The following is a 15,283-nucleotide window of genomic DNA, read 5'->3' on the forward strand; positions in this document are numbered from 1 at the left end:
GCCTACCTTGGCCTCCCAAAGTGTTGAGATTACAGGTGTGAACCATCGTGCCTGGCCTTTTTATTTTTTATTTTTTATTTTTTGTGACAGAGTCTCACTGTATTGCCAGGCTGGAGTGTGGTGGCAAGATCTCTCTCAGCTCACTGCAACCTCTGCCTCTTGGGGTCAAGCGATTCCCTTGCCTCAGTCTCAGAGTAGTTGGGACTATAGGCACATACCGTCATGCCCAGCTAATTTTTGTATTTTTAGTAGAGACAGGGTTCCACCATGTTGGCCAGGATGGTCTTGATCTCTTGACCTCATGATCCGCCCACCTCGGCCTCCCAAAGTGTTGAGATTACAGTCGTGAGCCACCACCTATATTGTCTGGCCTATATTGTATTGTTATGGGGCAGGTGGGGAGATCACAAATATTGTGACCTCTGGCAACATGACTCCTGAGCAGTAGGGGGTTATAGAAACTCTGTTTACATCCTTAGCAGAATTCAGGCTCCTCCCATAATCCTAATCTCTTGGCCTGTCATTCATTTTTAGTCCCTGAGAAAGGAAGGTGGGGGTTAGTGTTAGGGAAGGACTATTATCATTTTTGCCTGCAAGTTAAATTATAAACTAAATTCTTCCCATGGTTAGTTTGGCCTCACCCAGGCTTGAGTGAGGACAGTCAGCCTGTGAGGCTTAGAAGCAAGATGGAGTCAGTCATGTCATGGAGGCAGTCATGACAGCCATTTCTCCCACTGTCATAATCCTTGCAGAGGCAGTTTCAGTTTCAGAATCTGTTTTGGTTACTCATTCAAAGAGTTAGTATGACAGATTCCACTGCTAGAAAACTGCCTAGTGTGGTGTCAGAGCCCTGGCATCAGCATTGGGAAGTGGTGGACTTACAGGTTGGTAAGAAGAATCTACCAACTATAGTACAGGTTTGAAAAAGGAAAGTTTTAGGCCGGGCATGGTGGTTCATGCCTGTAATCCTAGCACTTTGGGAGGCTGAGGTGGGTGGATCATCTGAGGTCAGGAGTTCAAGACTGGTCTGGCCAACATAGTGAAACCCCATCTCTACAAAAATACAAAAATTAGCTGGGCGTGTTGGCACGCACTTGTAATCTCCGCTACTTGGGAGCCTGAGGCAGGAGAATCACTTGAACCCGGTAGGCGGAGGTTGCAGTGAGTCAAGACCATGCCATTGCACTGCAGTCTGGGAGAGTGAGACTCGGTTTCACAAAAAAAAAGAAAAAAAGAAAAAGGAAAGTTTTATTAGAAAGAAAGAATGCTACAGAAGAGGGCAGTGGGGCTCTAGAGGAGTGAGAATGCCAGTGGATTTTTCCTTAGGGGTATTTATGGACCTTAATGCAGGAACTGAAGGGAAATTTGCGCAATAAATGATTACATTTATAGATATTTTGGTGCCTTAATGTCAACAAGGGTTGCACAATGAGTTTCAACATGCATGCATTCTGGAAATGTATAGAAATTCTAGTTACTTATACATTTTAAGTTGAGAAAAGGCCTGGAACCAGGTGCCTTTAGATAACAGGGAAGTCTAATTATTTCTAAATTCCTCAGATAAGGAGTTTTTGTCTCCAGGGCCTGCTAGATGGTCACTGGGTGATTTTGCTCTTTTCATTTTTCTCCTGACAGATATTTTCTCCTGACAATAGGATGAATAGATATTACAGCTTCATCAATAATTCTAGGCCGGGCGCGGTGGCTCAAGCCTGTAATCCCAGCACTTTGGGAGGCCGAGACGGGCGGATCACGAGGTCAGGAGATCGAGACCATCCTGGCTAATACGGTGAAACCCTGTCTCTACTTAAAAATACAAGAAACTAGCCGGGCGACGAGGCGGGCGCCTGTAGTCCCAGCTACTCGGGAGGCTGAGGCAGGAGAATGGCGTAAACCCGGGAGGCGGAGCTTGCAGTGAGCTGAGATCCGGCCACTGCACTCCAGCCTGGGTGGCAGAGCAAGACTCCGTCTCAAAAAAAAAAAAAAAAAAACAAAAAAAACAAAAAAAAAAACCTGAAAATGCTTCATTAATTATTAAGAGCTGTTATTTTTATTTTTATTGTTTTAACTATTAACATGATTGGACATCTTTTAATTTATTTATTGGCCCTTTAAATTTGCTTTTTTCTGAAGTGTCTATGCATATCTTTATCTCATTTGTTTATCAGATTGTTTGTCTTTGTAAATTATGGATAATAACCCTTTATTTGTAATATGTATTCTCTACTCCACCCTCTTCCTATATACCATTCAAACTTGTTCATGTAGTTATATTTCCTTGACCCCTGATGAAATCTAGGACAAGTCTAGTGATTCTTCTGGTCACTCCTATATAATTTTAAAAGTCCTCTATATTAACTATCAGTCCATAGAATATTGTTATCAAGCTGTCCAATTCTATGTAATTATTAAAATTCTGAACTTCATTTAAAGTTAAAACTTACTCTTTCCTCCACCTAGAGCTTGTTTCAAGCAAGACATCTTCAGAGATAAATGGTGTGTGTTGTTGGCCTTATCTGTCTTGACTGCAAGCACATCTGCCCCTTACCTGTGGCTTCTCTCTCCCTTAGGGCTATGTGGATGGGGGAGAGGTGGCAGGTAGGAGATGGAGAACCAAGAGGAAATGGAAGGTTGCACGGACGAAGGTGGTACTGGTGGTAGTGGTAAGAAATAGTAGGGTTCTGTATATACTTTGAAGGTATAACCCACATAGTTTGCTAATGGATTGGTTGTAGGATATTGGAGAAAGAGGGGAGTCAAAGCTTACATAGTTTTGGGTTTTTATTGATCTGAGATCTGTATTTTTATTGTGGTAAAAAATACATGACATAAAATGTATTATTTTAAGCATTTTTAACTATTCAGTTAAATGGCACTAAGTAAATTCACATTGTTGGGCAATCATCACCAGTATCTATCTCCAGAACTTTTTTATCATCCCAAACTGAAACTCTGGACATGGGCAAATCACTTGAACACCAGCCTGGCCCTCATGGTGAAACCACATCTCTACTAAAAATACAAAAATTAGCCTGGCATGGTGGTGTGTGCCTGTAATTTCAGCTACTCAGGAGGCTGAGGCACAAGAATCACTTGATCCTGGGAAGCAGAGGTTGCAGTGAGCTGAGACCACGCCATGCATTCCAGCCTGGGAGATAGAGTCAGATTTTATCTTAAAAAAAAAAAAAAATCGAGACCAAACTGAAACTCTATACCCATTAAACAATAAATCCTCCATTCCTCCTTGACCTGGGTCCTGGTAACCACCATTCTACTTTCTATCTCTGAATTTGACTATTCTAGGTACCTCAGATAAGTATAGTTATACAATATTTCTGTGATTGGTTTATTTCACATTGTGTAATGTTTTCTAGGCTCATCTACGATTTAATATTTGTTTATTACAGATAGTATGCATCAGAATTTCATTCCTTTCAAGGCTAAGTAATATTCCACTGTACGTATATGCCACATTTTATTTTTCCATTCATCTGTTGTTGGACATTTTTTAAAACCACTTTTGGTTATTGTGAATAATGATGCTGTGAACACGGGTGTACAAAGATCTATTCAAGCCCCTGCTTTCAATTCTTTTTTTTTTTTTTTTTTTTTGAGACGGAGTCTTGCTCTGTCGCCCAGGCTGGAGTGCAGTGGCCGGATCTCAGCTCACTGCAAGCTCCGCCTCCCGGATTTACGCCATTCTCCTGCCTCAGCCTCCCGAGTAGCTGGGACTACAGGTGCCCGCCACCTCGCCCAGCTAGTTTTTTTTTTTTTTTTTTTTTTTAAGTAGAGATGGGGTTTCACCGTGTTAGCCAGGATGGTCTCGATCTCCTGACCTCGTGATCTGCCCATCTTGGCCTCCCAAAGTGCTGGGATTACAGGCTTGAGCCACCGCGCCTGGCCCTAATCAAGTTTTCTATTTCTCCTTAGGTCAGTTGAAAAATTTCTGGGAAAATTTCCTCTTGGTTTTCAAATTGGTTGTTGAAGAGTTCCATGTGATATTTTCTTACACATTATCAATTTCTACCCTGAATTATATTATTGCATACTTCATATCGTCTTTGTTAGATTTCATATCCTTCAAAGGTGTAGATTATTGTCTACCAGACCACACATTTACTTGAACATGACTTTTGTGTGATGATTACTTTGGAAGAATTAATGTTAATTGATTTGGTTACTTGTTTACTATTTGTTCATTTGCGGATATGATTTATCTTTGTTTTCAGCAATAGTGAATATCTTGGTAATAAATTGCAATAAGTTAAACACTGTATTTAACTTTAAAATTTAAAGTAACATTTTGAATATAAAATCTTCAAAAATGCTTTTGTTGTTAACTGGTATAAAATAAAATAAAAAAGGGAACGGGAAAGTAGGATTATAATTGGAGGAAAGGAAGGAACATTTATTGAGGACCAGGCACTATTTAAGGAATTTTACATAGAATATCTCATTTGACTTTTATTATAATTATTTGAAATGGCCATTGTCATCCTCATTTCATAGATGAGAAAACTTCAGAGAGGTAATATAACTAGTATATGAAAGAGCCTTTATCAATAAGAATGAGGAACTTCTAGGAATTTAAACACTAACAGAGCATAAATAGCTTATATGCAAAGATATTAGCTTTAGCATTTTTGATGTCTTGCTAATATATTTCCGTAACAGGATTATCAGTGTTAAATGAGAACAGTACTAATAGATAACCGTTCTTTCCCCTGAGGATGTTGGAGAAACAGACACAAAGCAATCAATCATCACACAAGTAATTTTTAAGAATCTATATGGTCTGTGACAATGGATTGACACTTGAGGCTTATAGTAAGTTACAGAGCTAGTTTCTGCCTTCAAAGAACTTGTATTTTGTTGGAAGCCAGGCAGATACCGATGGAATGAACAGAAATATTCAAATCCACTAATTAATAGTGCCAGAGAGTCCAAAGAGTTTATGCTGAATGGCATAGTGACTGATCCCATAGAAACACATCATATACAAACATATCATCAGGGCTTTTTCTGAATGGGAAAGGCTCAGTTGTTTCAAGGGGCCTATATTCTCTTAGCTTGTCTGGGGATACTGAGCTTCAGTTTTTTTTTGTTACACAGCTTTATAAGAGGAGCTTGCTCACCTGCTCCCTAAACACCTGCTTCACCTGTTTGTTCCTTAGGGTGTAGATGAAGGGATTGAGCATCCGGGTCACCACGGTGTTAGGCAATGCCACCACCTTGTTCCTGTCTTCCATCTGGTCACTTTTGCCTGACCGGATGTACATGACATGCAGCTGCCATAGAAGAGAGACATGACAATGATGTGGGAGGAGCAGGTGGAGAAGGCTTTCTGCTTCTCTTTGTTTAAGGGGATGTGTAGAATGGTGTGGAGGATGTGGCCATAGCAAGTAGCCGTCATGGACAGAGTGCCCAGTAAGCTGATGTTGGCTATAACAAAACCCAGCTCTATCAGAGTCGTGTCTGCACAAATGAGTTCCAGGAGGGGAAAGTTGTCACAGAAGAAATGGTTAATAATGTTGGGGCCACAGAATGGCTGCTGAAGGACGAGGAAACTTGGAACAATGATGAGAAGGAATCCTGTCATCCACGAGCAGAGGACTAGCTGGACACAGACCCTTTGGCTCATGATGGTGGCATAACGCAAAGGGTTACATATGGCCACATACCTGTCAAAGGACATCACTGCCAGGAGGAACTCTGTGGTACCCAAGAAAAAATAGAGGAAACTTTGCAGGAAGCAGCCTGGGAGGGAGATGGTCTTGTATCCTGTGAGGATGTTGGTTAGCACCTTGGGGAAGATGACTGAGGTGAACCAGATCTCCAGGACAGCAAAGTTGTGGAGGAAGTAGTACTTGGGGGTGTGGAGGCGCCTGTTCATGAGGGTGATGACCACGATAAGCAGGTTCCCCAGCAGTGTGAGGAGGTAGGTCAGGAGGAGCCCCAGGAAGATGAGCATCTGCAGCTCACAGGCCTCTGAGAGCCCCAGCAAGACAAACTCGGTGACGGTGGTGCGGTTCCCCATGGCTCCTCTGACCTCTGCTGGGGAGGGCCTATCAAAGGTGTTCAGCATCAGGAATCGTTATGTTGGGGACCTGAGGACAACCTAGAACTGAAAGGAGAGGGGGCTGAAAGTGTACTTTATTTCTGTGAAGGACGTATCTTCCTACTACTGACTACTCAGGCTTATCTGCAGAGCCTCTAGGGTTACCTGTTTCATGTATGCTTTCTGGTGCATCTGTGTGTTAGACCAGAGAGTGGTGATGTGCAAGGTGGCCCAAGTAAGGTTCAGAACAAAAATGTATCCTTTCTTACTTTTTGTAACCAAAACTTTTATCCTGATTTCTCAATGAATCCCTTTGCCTATACTAATATTACCTGCTTTCAATAACTTTTGTTCTTGTGTTTACACCAATATTGGGTCTTCATCCATAAAGAGTTCATATTCAAGGGTGTTGCTGTTTAAACATTGCCAGAATCTTTGATACCTTTCACTAGTTTTTGGAATAATAAAAAAGAGTAGAGGAAATCTGTGAGAGAAAAGCACAACTCTCACAAATCAAATAAGGAAAAATCCAAGTAGCATCTGCATAAATCAACACTCCTTAGTGGGAGTTTGATATTCAACATTTTTTTTTTTTTTTTTTTTGAGACAGAGTTTTGCTCTTTTTGCCCAGGCTGGAGTGCAATGGCGCAATCTCAGCTCACTGCAACCTCCGCCTCCTGGGTTCAAGCAATTCTCCTGCCTCAGCCTCTTGAGTAGCTGGGATTACAGGCATGCACCACCATGCCTGGCTAATTTTTGTATTTTTAGTAGAGATGGGGTTTCTCCATGTTGGTCAGGCTGGTCTTGAACTCCCAACCTCAGGTGATCCACCCGCCTCGGCCTCCCAAAGTGCTGGGATTACAGGCGTGAGCCAGCGTGCCCGGCCGATATTCAACATTCTTAATGACCTGTTCCCAAGGTTCTTCTTTCATTATATCCTTCCACAAACTCTGAGCTTTGGATATAATAGATTCTTTGCAATATTTTGATTCTTTATCCATTTTCACACAACTGTGTGTTTGCTCATGGCACTCTTTCAGTTTGGAATCATCAGTCTTTCAAGTCCTATTTATCCTTTAAGTCTTTCCTCAATGAATGCTATCTTTTCTATAAAGCCTTCTCTTCCAAATAAATGTCTTCCCTCTGTACCTCTCGTAATTTTATTATATATCACCTTATTTTCATTGTATTATTATAGTTGTTTTTGACTTCTTGCTCACTGAGTCAATAATTTCTTTATTAACCTTTGTATTTTCTACAGTAATTAAAACAAATGTCTTGAAATAATCAGCTTTAACAGACGTTTATTGAATGAGTGAGCTACACTTCAAATGTCTTGACAGATGGATTGGGTGGGTGTTTGACACACAAGTGGTTGAGGACATGTCATTTATGTAGCATTTCCTAAGGGTCAGCAACCTTGCTGGCAGCATGCCAACTCGTCTGAAATTGGTCCATCTGAAGAGAGTTTGCTTTTCCTCACAACAAGGTGGAAGCATTGTCCCACAATCATTCTCTGGTGGGAGAGTCTACATCTGTGAGACGGTCTGGAGTTTGAGTGAGTGAGACAGAGGTCTGGTTGGGTTTGCTAGAGAGCTTCCAGCAGCAGAAAACCCAAAAAACAAAAACCTTAAAAAGGTTTTGCCTTCTTTTGAGCACAGGTTACATTACTCTAAGTCATTCCATAAACTACCGTTATCTCTAACATTTGCTGACAGTTATTAAAGAACACAAAATAGTTGACTAGCTTTTGAGGATATAACTAGGGCTATTTCTCACGGGCTAATTCTAGGCTTCGCATTGTCTAGATCCATAAACAATTGGAAAAAGAAGTTTCTGTAGCTTCATCCTTTTGTTCAAAGATGAGCCCAGGTGGCCCATGACAAAAGCAGAATCCAACACGAACATGATGCCCAGAAACATCATCAGGAACTAATAGGATGTATTAGAGTATTATTTAGGCAAGTCCCGGGTGGTGCACATTGGGAGAAATATAGGAATAGAGATTAAGGTGATAAAGAGCCAGATGTGAATGGGACTAGAAGAAAAAGCTCCAAGTTCATGCTGAGTCACGAGCTTACCACAGATAAACAAAGGCATTGTGACCAGCCAAGGAATAGCATCTAGCCAGGGACACTGATGAACTTTTTTTTCTTCCCGTTTCAAAGCAAAGGTCACTAGTTCTTGGCTGTCCAGATACAAAGTAAATTAGGCCACTTCCTGAATCCCAGGCATTTCCTCCTTTATCCTACATGCTTGATGAGTGAAGGGGAGACTTGCTCGGCAGCCTGACAGCCTGGACGTGGCTGCACCATCTACTTCAGACCATTCATTGTTTTTAGGGTCAGTTGTGTAGTGCCCCATGGAAAAGTATGCATGACCTGAAGATGTGACCTGCCACGGTAGGAACTTAGTCTCTTTTTTTTTTTTTTTTGCCCAGGCTGGAGTGCAGTGGCATAATCTCGGCCTACTGCAACATCTGCCTCCTGGGTTCAAGTGATTCTCCTGCCTCAGCCTCCCGAGTAGCTGGGACTACAGATGTGTGCCACCATACCCGGCTAATTTTTGTATTTTTAGTAGAGACAGGGTTTCACTATGTTGGCCAGGCTAGTCTCGAACTCCTGGCCTCAGGTGATCCACCGTCCTCAGCCTCCCAAAGTGCTGGGATTACAGGCATGAGCCACTGTGCCTGGCCTTCATGCGCCACTGTGCCTGGCCTTCATGCTCTTCTACTACACTTAGAAGGAGGATGAGATCTTCCCCTTCAAAACAAAAGCATTTGGAGTTTCACCCAGACTCCATGTTGTCCAGAGCTTTGTGTCTTCCAAGGGGACAGTTACATTGAGCACAGAGTGGCACAACGCTGGGCAGATCAGGCCAGGCAAAGTCCCTCAGTGCAAGTCAGTAATGTAATGGCTCTGACTGAATAAACATTGGCTTACCCACTGCTGTGTTCCAGCATTGACTTGGGTGGTGGGGCTCAAGTTACAAATGACACCCAGTGCCTGTCCTTGATGTGCCAGACCTTCTGACAAAACATAAAAACAAGTGCCAGTAAGAGGAGGGTTTGAGGAAGCAACTGCTGCTCTGCCAGCCCCTGAAGTGCCAAGGTGGAGATTACCTGGCAGGTCCAGGGTCAGGTGTCTACCAGTCCTCCGGGGGAGTCCCAATCAGGCCATTGCAAACACACTGCTCACAAGACTGCAGGAGATAACTGGTTCTCACCGTTATTTCCTGAGGTTGCAATGTTGTCTGTTGGCTCTAAATACTGGTCCTACATTGTTGGTGTGAGATCTGTATCTCTCATGAATTTGATGGCATTTTCTGAGAACACCTGTTCTCTTACAAAGCTTCCTGAATGGGTAGATGCATTCCCTGGTCACTCAGTGTAGAATAGCTTCTTTGGAGCCGTCGTTCAACTCAAAGGGTCTGAAGAGTCTAGAGTGTTTCAAAATCTTCATTTTTCAGCAAGCTCCTTCTGAAGTAAACATCTTTTTGTGAAGGTGATATCAGGGTTGGAAGATTTGGGTTGCAGTTTTGTTTTCTTAAGGGATCTATTCATCTCTCTAGTTTAATGGGACTTGGGATCCCCAGATAGTTAGTCTAATGAGCCCCACTCAGCCTCTTTCCAAGTCTCTTGGCTGTTACTTACTACAACTTTGCAAACAAAACTTTCTGCTGTTTGTTCAGATCGAGAATAACAACTACTTTTAGTTAAAGTAATAAATCCAGGCTGGGCGTGGTGGCTCATGCCTGTAAGCCGGCACTTTGGAAGGCTGAGGCAGGGGGAAGCACTGGAGGCCAGGAGTTTGAGACCACACTGGCAACATAGCGAGACTCTGTCTCTACAAAAATTAAAAAAAAATCAAATCTATGCATCCAAAATAGGGGACTCCTGTGTAACACTAGGCAGTCTTATTGTTCTAGGGATATAAGGAACTATCACAAGTAATGTAGAACTCCAGCCAGTCCTGTCCTGCAGGACCCCTTCCCTCTCAGGGCTGGGACATGGTTGAAGATGCAGTACAAGAGAGAGGGATAAAATGCAAGAAAATGAAAAAGCTGCAATTAAATGTCTTTTTCCTTTGGTTAAAAATATAAAAGCATTTGGTAAAAAGGATCAGAAACCCACGTTCAAGACATCGTTAAGAAAGTGGGAAAAAAGAATGAAACATACGTAGGCTTGATTCTCAAGCAGGCTGTACAATTGGGCTCATCAACAGAACCAAGACTTCTTGGTTATTCAATTTTTAATGCTGTTTATGAGAAAGTTAAAGCAGATTTTTAAAAATAGATTTATGTTTTAGATCAGTTTTAGGATCACAGAGAAATTGAACGGAAGTTATAGAGATTTCCCATATATTCCCTGCACCTACACATGCATAAGCATAAATACATATTTTTTACTTTAGAAATTATACTTATGTATTTCTTTATTTTAGAGACAGGGTCTCACTCTGTCACCTAGGCTGGAGTGCAGTGGTGCAATCATAGCTCATTGCAGCTTTGAACTCCAAGGCTCCAGTGATCCTCCTGGCTCAGCCTCCCAAGTAGTTGGGATTACAGGCATAAGCCACCACACTTGGCTAAGCAGATTATTATTATTATTTTTTGAGATGTAGTCTCACTCTGTCACCCAGGCTGGAGTGCAGTGGCACAATCTCTGCTCACTGCAACTTCTGCCTCCTGGGTTCAAGCAATTCTCCTGCCCCAGCCTCCTGAGTACAGGTGTGTGCCACCACACCTGGCTAATTGTTGTATTTTTAGTAGAGACGGGGTTTCACCATGTTAGTCAGGCTGGTCTTGAACTCCTAACCTCAAGAAACCTGCCCACCTTGGCCTCCCAAAGTGCTGGGATTACAGGTGTGAGCCACCATACCCGGGCCTCCTAAGCAGATTATTTTTAATGTCATTTTACCACACTATAGAAGCAAGTAATCCTGTAAGATAGAAAGTTTGGAAACTCTAGTAAAATATATACATTTTAAAATCCCTCATTCATGACCCCAACTCAATATCTTTAACACTTTAATTTTCCATCAGATTATTTTTCTGATGCATTTTTTTACATGAGCGTGATTGTATTCTACATGCCTTTACTACTCAAAAAGTGGTATGTAGACCAGCAGCCCTGGCATTATTTCTGTTAAAAAAGCAGAGTCCCAGGCATCACTTTAGTCCTCCTGAATCAGAAGCTGTATTTTAACAAGATCCCTGGGTGACTGATTAGTATCACACCATATTTACGTATATATTTTTATTCTGCTTTTTTTCATTTAAACCAGCAATAGAGGTGTTTTTCATTTAATTGAAGATTTCACATAAATATAATTTTAAATGCTGGATTTATCATTAGTTTACATAACCATTCCCTTTTCACACTTAGGTCGTTTCCAATTTGTCATTATTAAAGTAGGACTTGGATAAATATCTTTGAATATAAAACATTTTCCATATTTGAGATATTTCCTTAAAACAAAGTCTTAGAACTGGAATTACTAGTCCAGAGGAAACTAGTTTTTAAGGCATTTGATATCTTGCCATATTGACATAAACTGCAGTATTCGAACGGCAGCTTAGTATAGAACAATGGTTTTCAGCCGGGGCTTGTTGCATTAGCTACACGTGTCAAAAGTTTTCAAGTCATCTATATCACTCTGCACCACCTCCTTTTTGACACTGAGAATCACTGGTAAGGAAGAAGGAATGTGACTTTGGGGCAGTGATTTGCTGGCGAATGTTTAACAACAGGCCCTCAGGAAAACAAAAGGTGCCTTGACTTGTAGCATTTGAGATTTCTATGGTGTAAATCCTTTCATTCTGGCTAATTTTATTTACTTACTGTTTTCCTGAGACTGAGTTTTACTCTTGTTGCCCAGGCTGGAGTGCAATGGTACGATCTTAGCTCACTGCAACATCTGCCTCCCGGGTTCAAATGATTCTGCTGCCTCAGTTTCCCAAGTAGCTGGGATTACAGGTACCCGCCACCACGCCCAGCTAATTTTTGCATTTTTAGTAGAGATGGGGTTTCGCCATGTTGGCCAGGCTGGTCTTGGACTCCTGACCTCAGGTGACCTGTCTGCCTCGGCCTCCCAAAATGCTGGGATTACAGGCGTGAGCCACTGCGCCCCACTCTGGCTGATTTTTAGTTACCAGTGTGATGTTACTAAATGCAGACCTGGCAAGAAATGTGCACAATCAGCTCTCAAAAGCTGGTAGAAGCTGACTCCAGCACACAATCAATACACCCTCAATGCATGGCATGGCATGCCATTATGTCTCTTACATGTATGTTTGTATGTATGTATTTTTCATTGCCTTCCACCCACATTCCAAGCTCTCATTCTTTTGCCCTATAAGAGGTCACTGTAATTGAATTTGTATGTGTCTATTAAAACATATAAAGTATATTTTTATTGTATGTAAATGTTATTATATAGTTCCTGTTCTTTTTCTTACTCTTTTATTCTGCAGTGTACTATGAAGACTTATTGATATGCATACTTTTAGTTTAATGTTTCTAATTGCAGCATATTATTCCATAGTGTGCATCACCATATTTTATTGATCCATTCTCCCAGTGATGGTCATCTGGATTGCCAACAATGTCCTGCAACAAGCATCTTTATACAAGTACCTTATGGATGTGTGGCAGTTTCCTGGGATATGTACATGTGAGTAGGATAGCTGGGCTATAAGGTGTATGCATTGACTTGACTAAGCACTGCTAGGATGTATTTGTGTCTCTTAGGTGAGCCTACATTCTCCATTGCCTTATTGGTGTAGACAACACTAGAACAGAATTATAGCTATAGCTGTATTCCAACTTATAGCCATCATTAATATTCAGCAGTCAATTGATGACATTAGTGGTATTAGGAAATGCATTTATATAAAGCAATACACAGGTTTTTAAACCTATATTTTATATTTTACCAATATAGGTCTTCAAATTTAGCAGAAAAGCCTAGCAATATCTATATGAGTAGTGAAAACATTTTGGTACAAGCAAGTGGAGCAAATTCACAGAGTGTGCCTGAGACAGTCAGGCTTTCAAGGAATGACCTCATATGGACTCTTCTACCCAATTCAAATCAAATAGGCCACGTGTAGTGGCTCACACCTGTAATCCCAGCACTTTGGTAGGCTGAGACAGGCGGATCACCTGAGTTCAGAAGTTCGAGAGCAGTCTGACCAACTTAGCGAAAGCCTGTCTCTACTAAAAACACAAAACTTGGCCAGGCGTGGTGGCAAGTGCCTGCAATCCCAGTTACCTGGGAGACTGAGGCAGGAGAATCACTTGAACCCGGGAAACGAAAGCTCCAGTGAGCTGAGATCATACCACTGCACTCCAGCCTGGGCAACAGAGCAAGACTCAAAAAGTCTCAAGTCTCAAAACAAAAACAAAAACAAAAACAAATATATTTGGAATAATGAGTCCTGTGACATTAGGCAACTTCATTATTAATGATAGACCACCCTTTCCATTTCCAGGGAAGCAAAGAGAAGCTATAAGGAAGGGGCATCACAAGGACTGAGTTCATTCACTTCCTGCCATCATTCTTTAGTGGTCTTAGATGCTGAACCTTCAAATACTTTCTTCTTCTTGCTGCTTTTCACATGCACATAAATATGAAAAAGTAGTTTTCCATATTAAGCAATCCTCCTCTTATCCTGAATCTTCTGAAGTTTACCTCCTCTCTCTTCTTTGAGAGCTGGACTTTATTAAATGGTTATTTCGTACTTACTAGGTTTCAGGCACTGGGCTAGGCACCACAAAAACAGTAGTGACTGAACATAGACTTCTCTATGGAGCATATAGTTTACTTCTTGGAAAGAGACTTTTAAATGTATTGTCTTCACCCTTTTACCTTGTATTCATGATTCATCCCTAGTGTCCTACAGAGTTTTGTCCTTAGGTTTCCCATTCTCTCTTGGGGATCTCATCTGTGCTTACATCTTCAACTATTACTTACTCCTGCGTTGGTGATTCAATGTGTATAATGAACACATCTCTTGAGCCCCAGAAACATCCATCCAACTATTTACGAAAGGTATCCACCTGTTTGCATTAAAGCCAATATGTTGAAAGTGCTCTTCCCTTTTGCGACCATCACCGAAGTGGGAAGAGCCAAAATGAAATTCAATCCCTTTGTGACTTCTGACCAAAGTAAGAACCACAAAAGGCATTTCAATGAACCCTCCCACGTTTGCAGGAAGATAATGTCTTCCTCTCTTTCCACAGAGCTGAGACAGAAGTACAATGTTTGATCCATGCCCATCTGAAAGGATGATGAAGTTCAGGTTGTACGAGGACACTATAAAGGTCAGCAAATTGGCAAAGTCATCCAGGTTTACAGTAAGAAATACGTCATCTACACTGAATGGGTGCAGCGGGAAAAGGCTAATGGCACAACCATCCATGTAAGAATTCACCCCAGCAAAGTGGTTATCACTAGGCTAAAACTGGACAAAGACCACAAAACGGTCCTTGAATGGAAAGGAACATCACACCAAGTAGGAAAGGAAAAGGGCAAATACAAGGAAGAAACAATAGAGAAGATGCAGGAATGAGGTAATCTTATATACAAACTTTCGTTAAAACTTGAAATGAAAAAAAGAAGGCAATATGTTGAAAGTAATTGAAGAATGTACCAGAAACCAATAAAAGTAATACTTGTTGCAGGTGGTAGTTTGGGGTGGATAGAGTCAGGGTAGAAAGCATGATTCCTTAATATGTATCTTTTTACATACTTAAAAAATCTGGGGGCAGGTGTGGTGGGTCACGTCTGTAATCCCAGCACTTTGGGAAGCTGAGGCAGGTGGATCTCAGGTCAGGAGTTTGAAACCAGCCTGGCTAACACGGTGAAACCACGTCTATACTAAAAATACAAAAATTAGCCGGGTGTGGTGGCGGGCATCTGTAATCCCAGCTACTTGGGAGGCTGAGGCAGAAGAATTTCTTGAACCTGGGAGGCAGAGGTTGCAATGAGCTGAGATCATGCCACTGCACTCCAGCCTGGGTGACAGAGCATGACTCCATCTCGGAGGAGGAAAAAAAAAAAAAATCTGGGAAATCCTAGACAGAACAATTAGGCAAGAGAAAGAAACAGACATCCAAACAGGGAAAGAAGTCAAACTATCTTTCCTCAGATTATATTATTCTCTACCTAGAAAACCCTACAGACTCTGCCAAAAGGCTAATGGAACTGATAAATGACTTCA

At 41.6% G+C, this 15,283-nt stretch overlaps 1 pseudogene; it reads left to right on the forward strand.

Annotated features, from left to right (window-relative positions):
• The first annotated feature begins 14,194 nt into the window (after window positions 1-14,194).
• Window positions 14,195-14,671, forward strand: LOC117070000 (annotated as a pseudogene).
• Window positions 14,672-15,283: the final 612 nt, after the last annotated feature.

This window comes from Trachypithecus francoisi, unplaced genomic scaffold, assembly GCF_009764315.1.
Source record: "Trachypithecus francoisi isolate TF-2019V2 unplaced genomic scaffold, Tfra_2.0 Lachesis_group3, whole genome shotgun sequence".
NCBI classification, from domain to species: Eukaryota; Metazoa; Chordata; class Mammalia; order Primates; family Cercopithecidae; genus Trachypithecus; species Trachypithecus francoisi.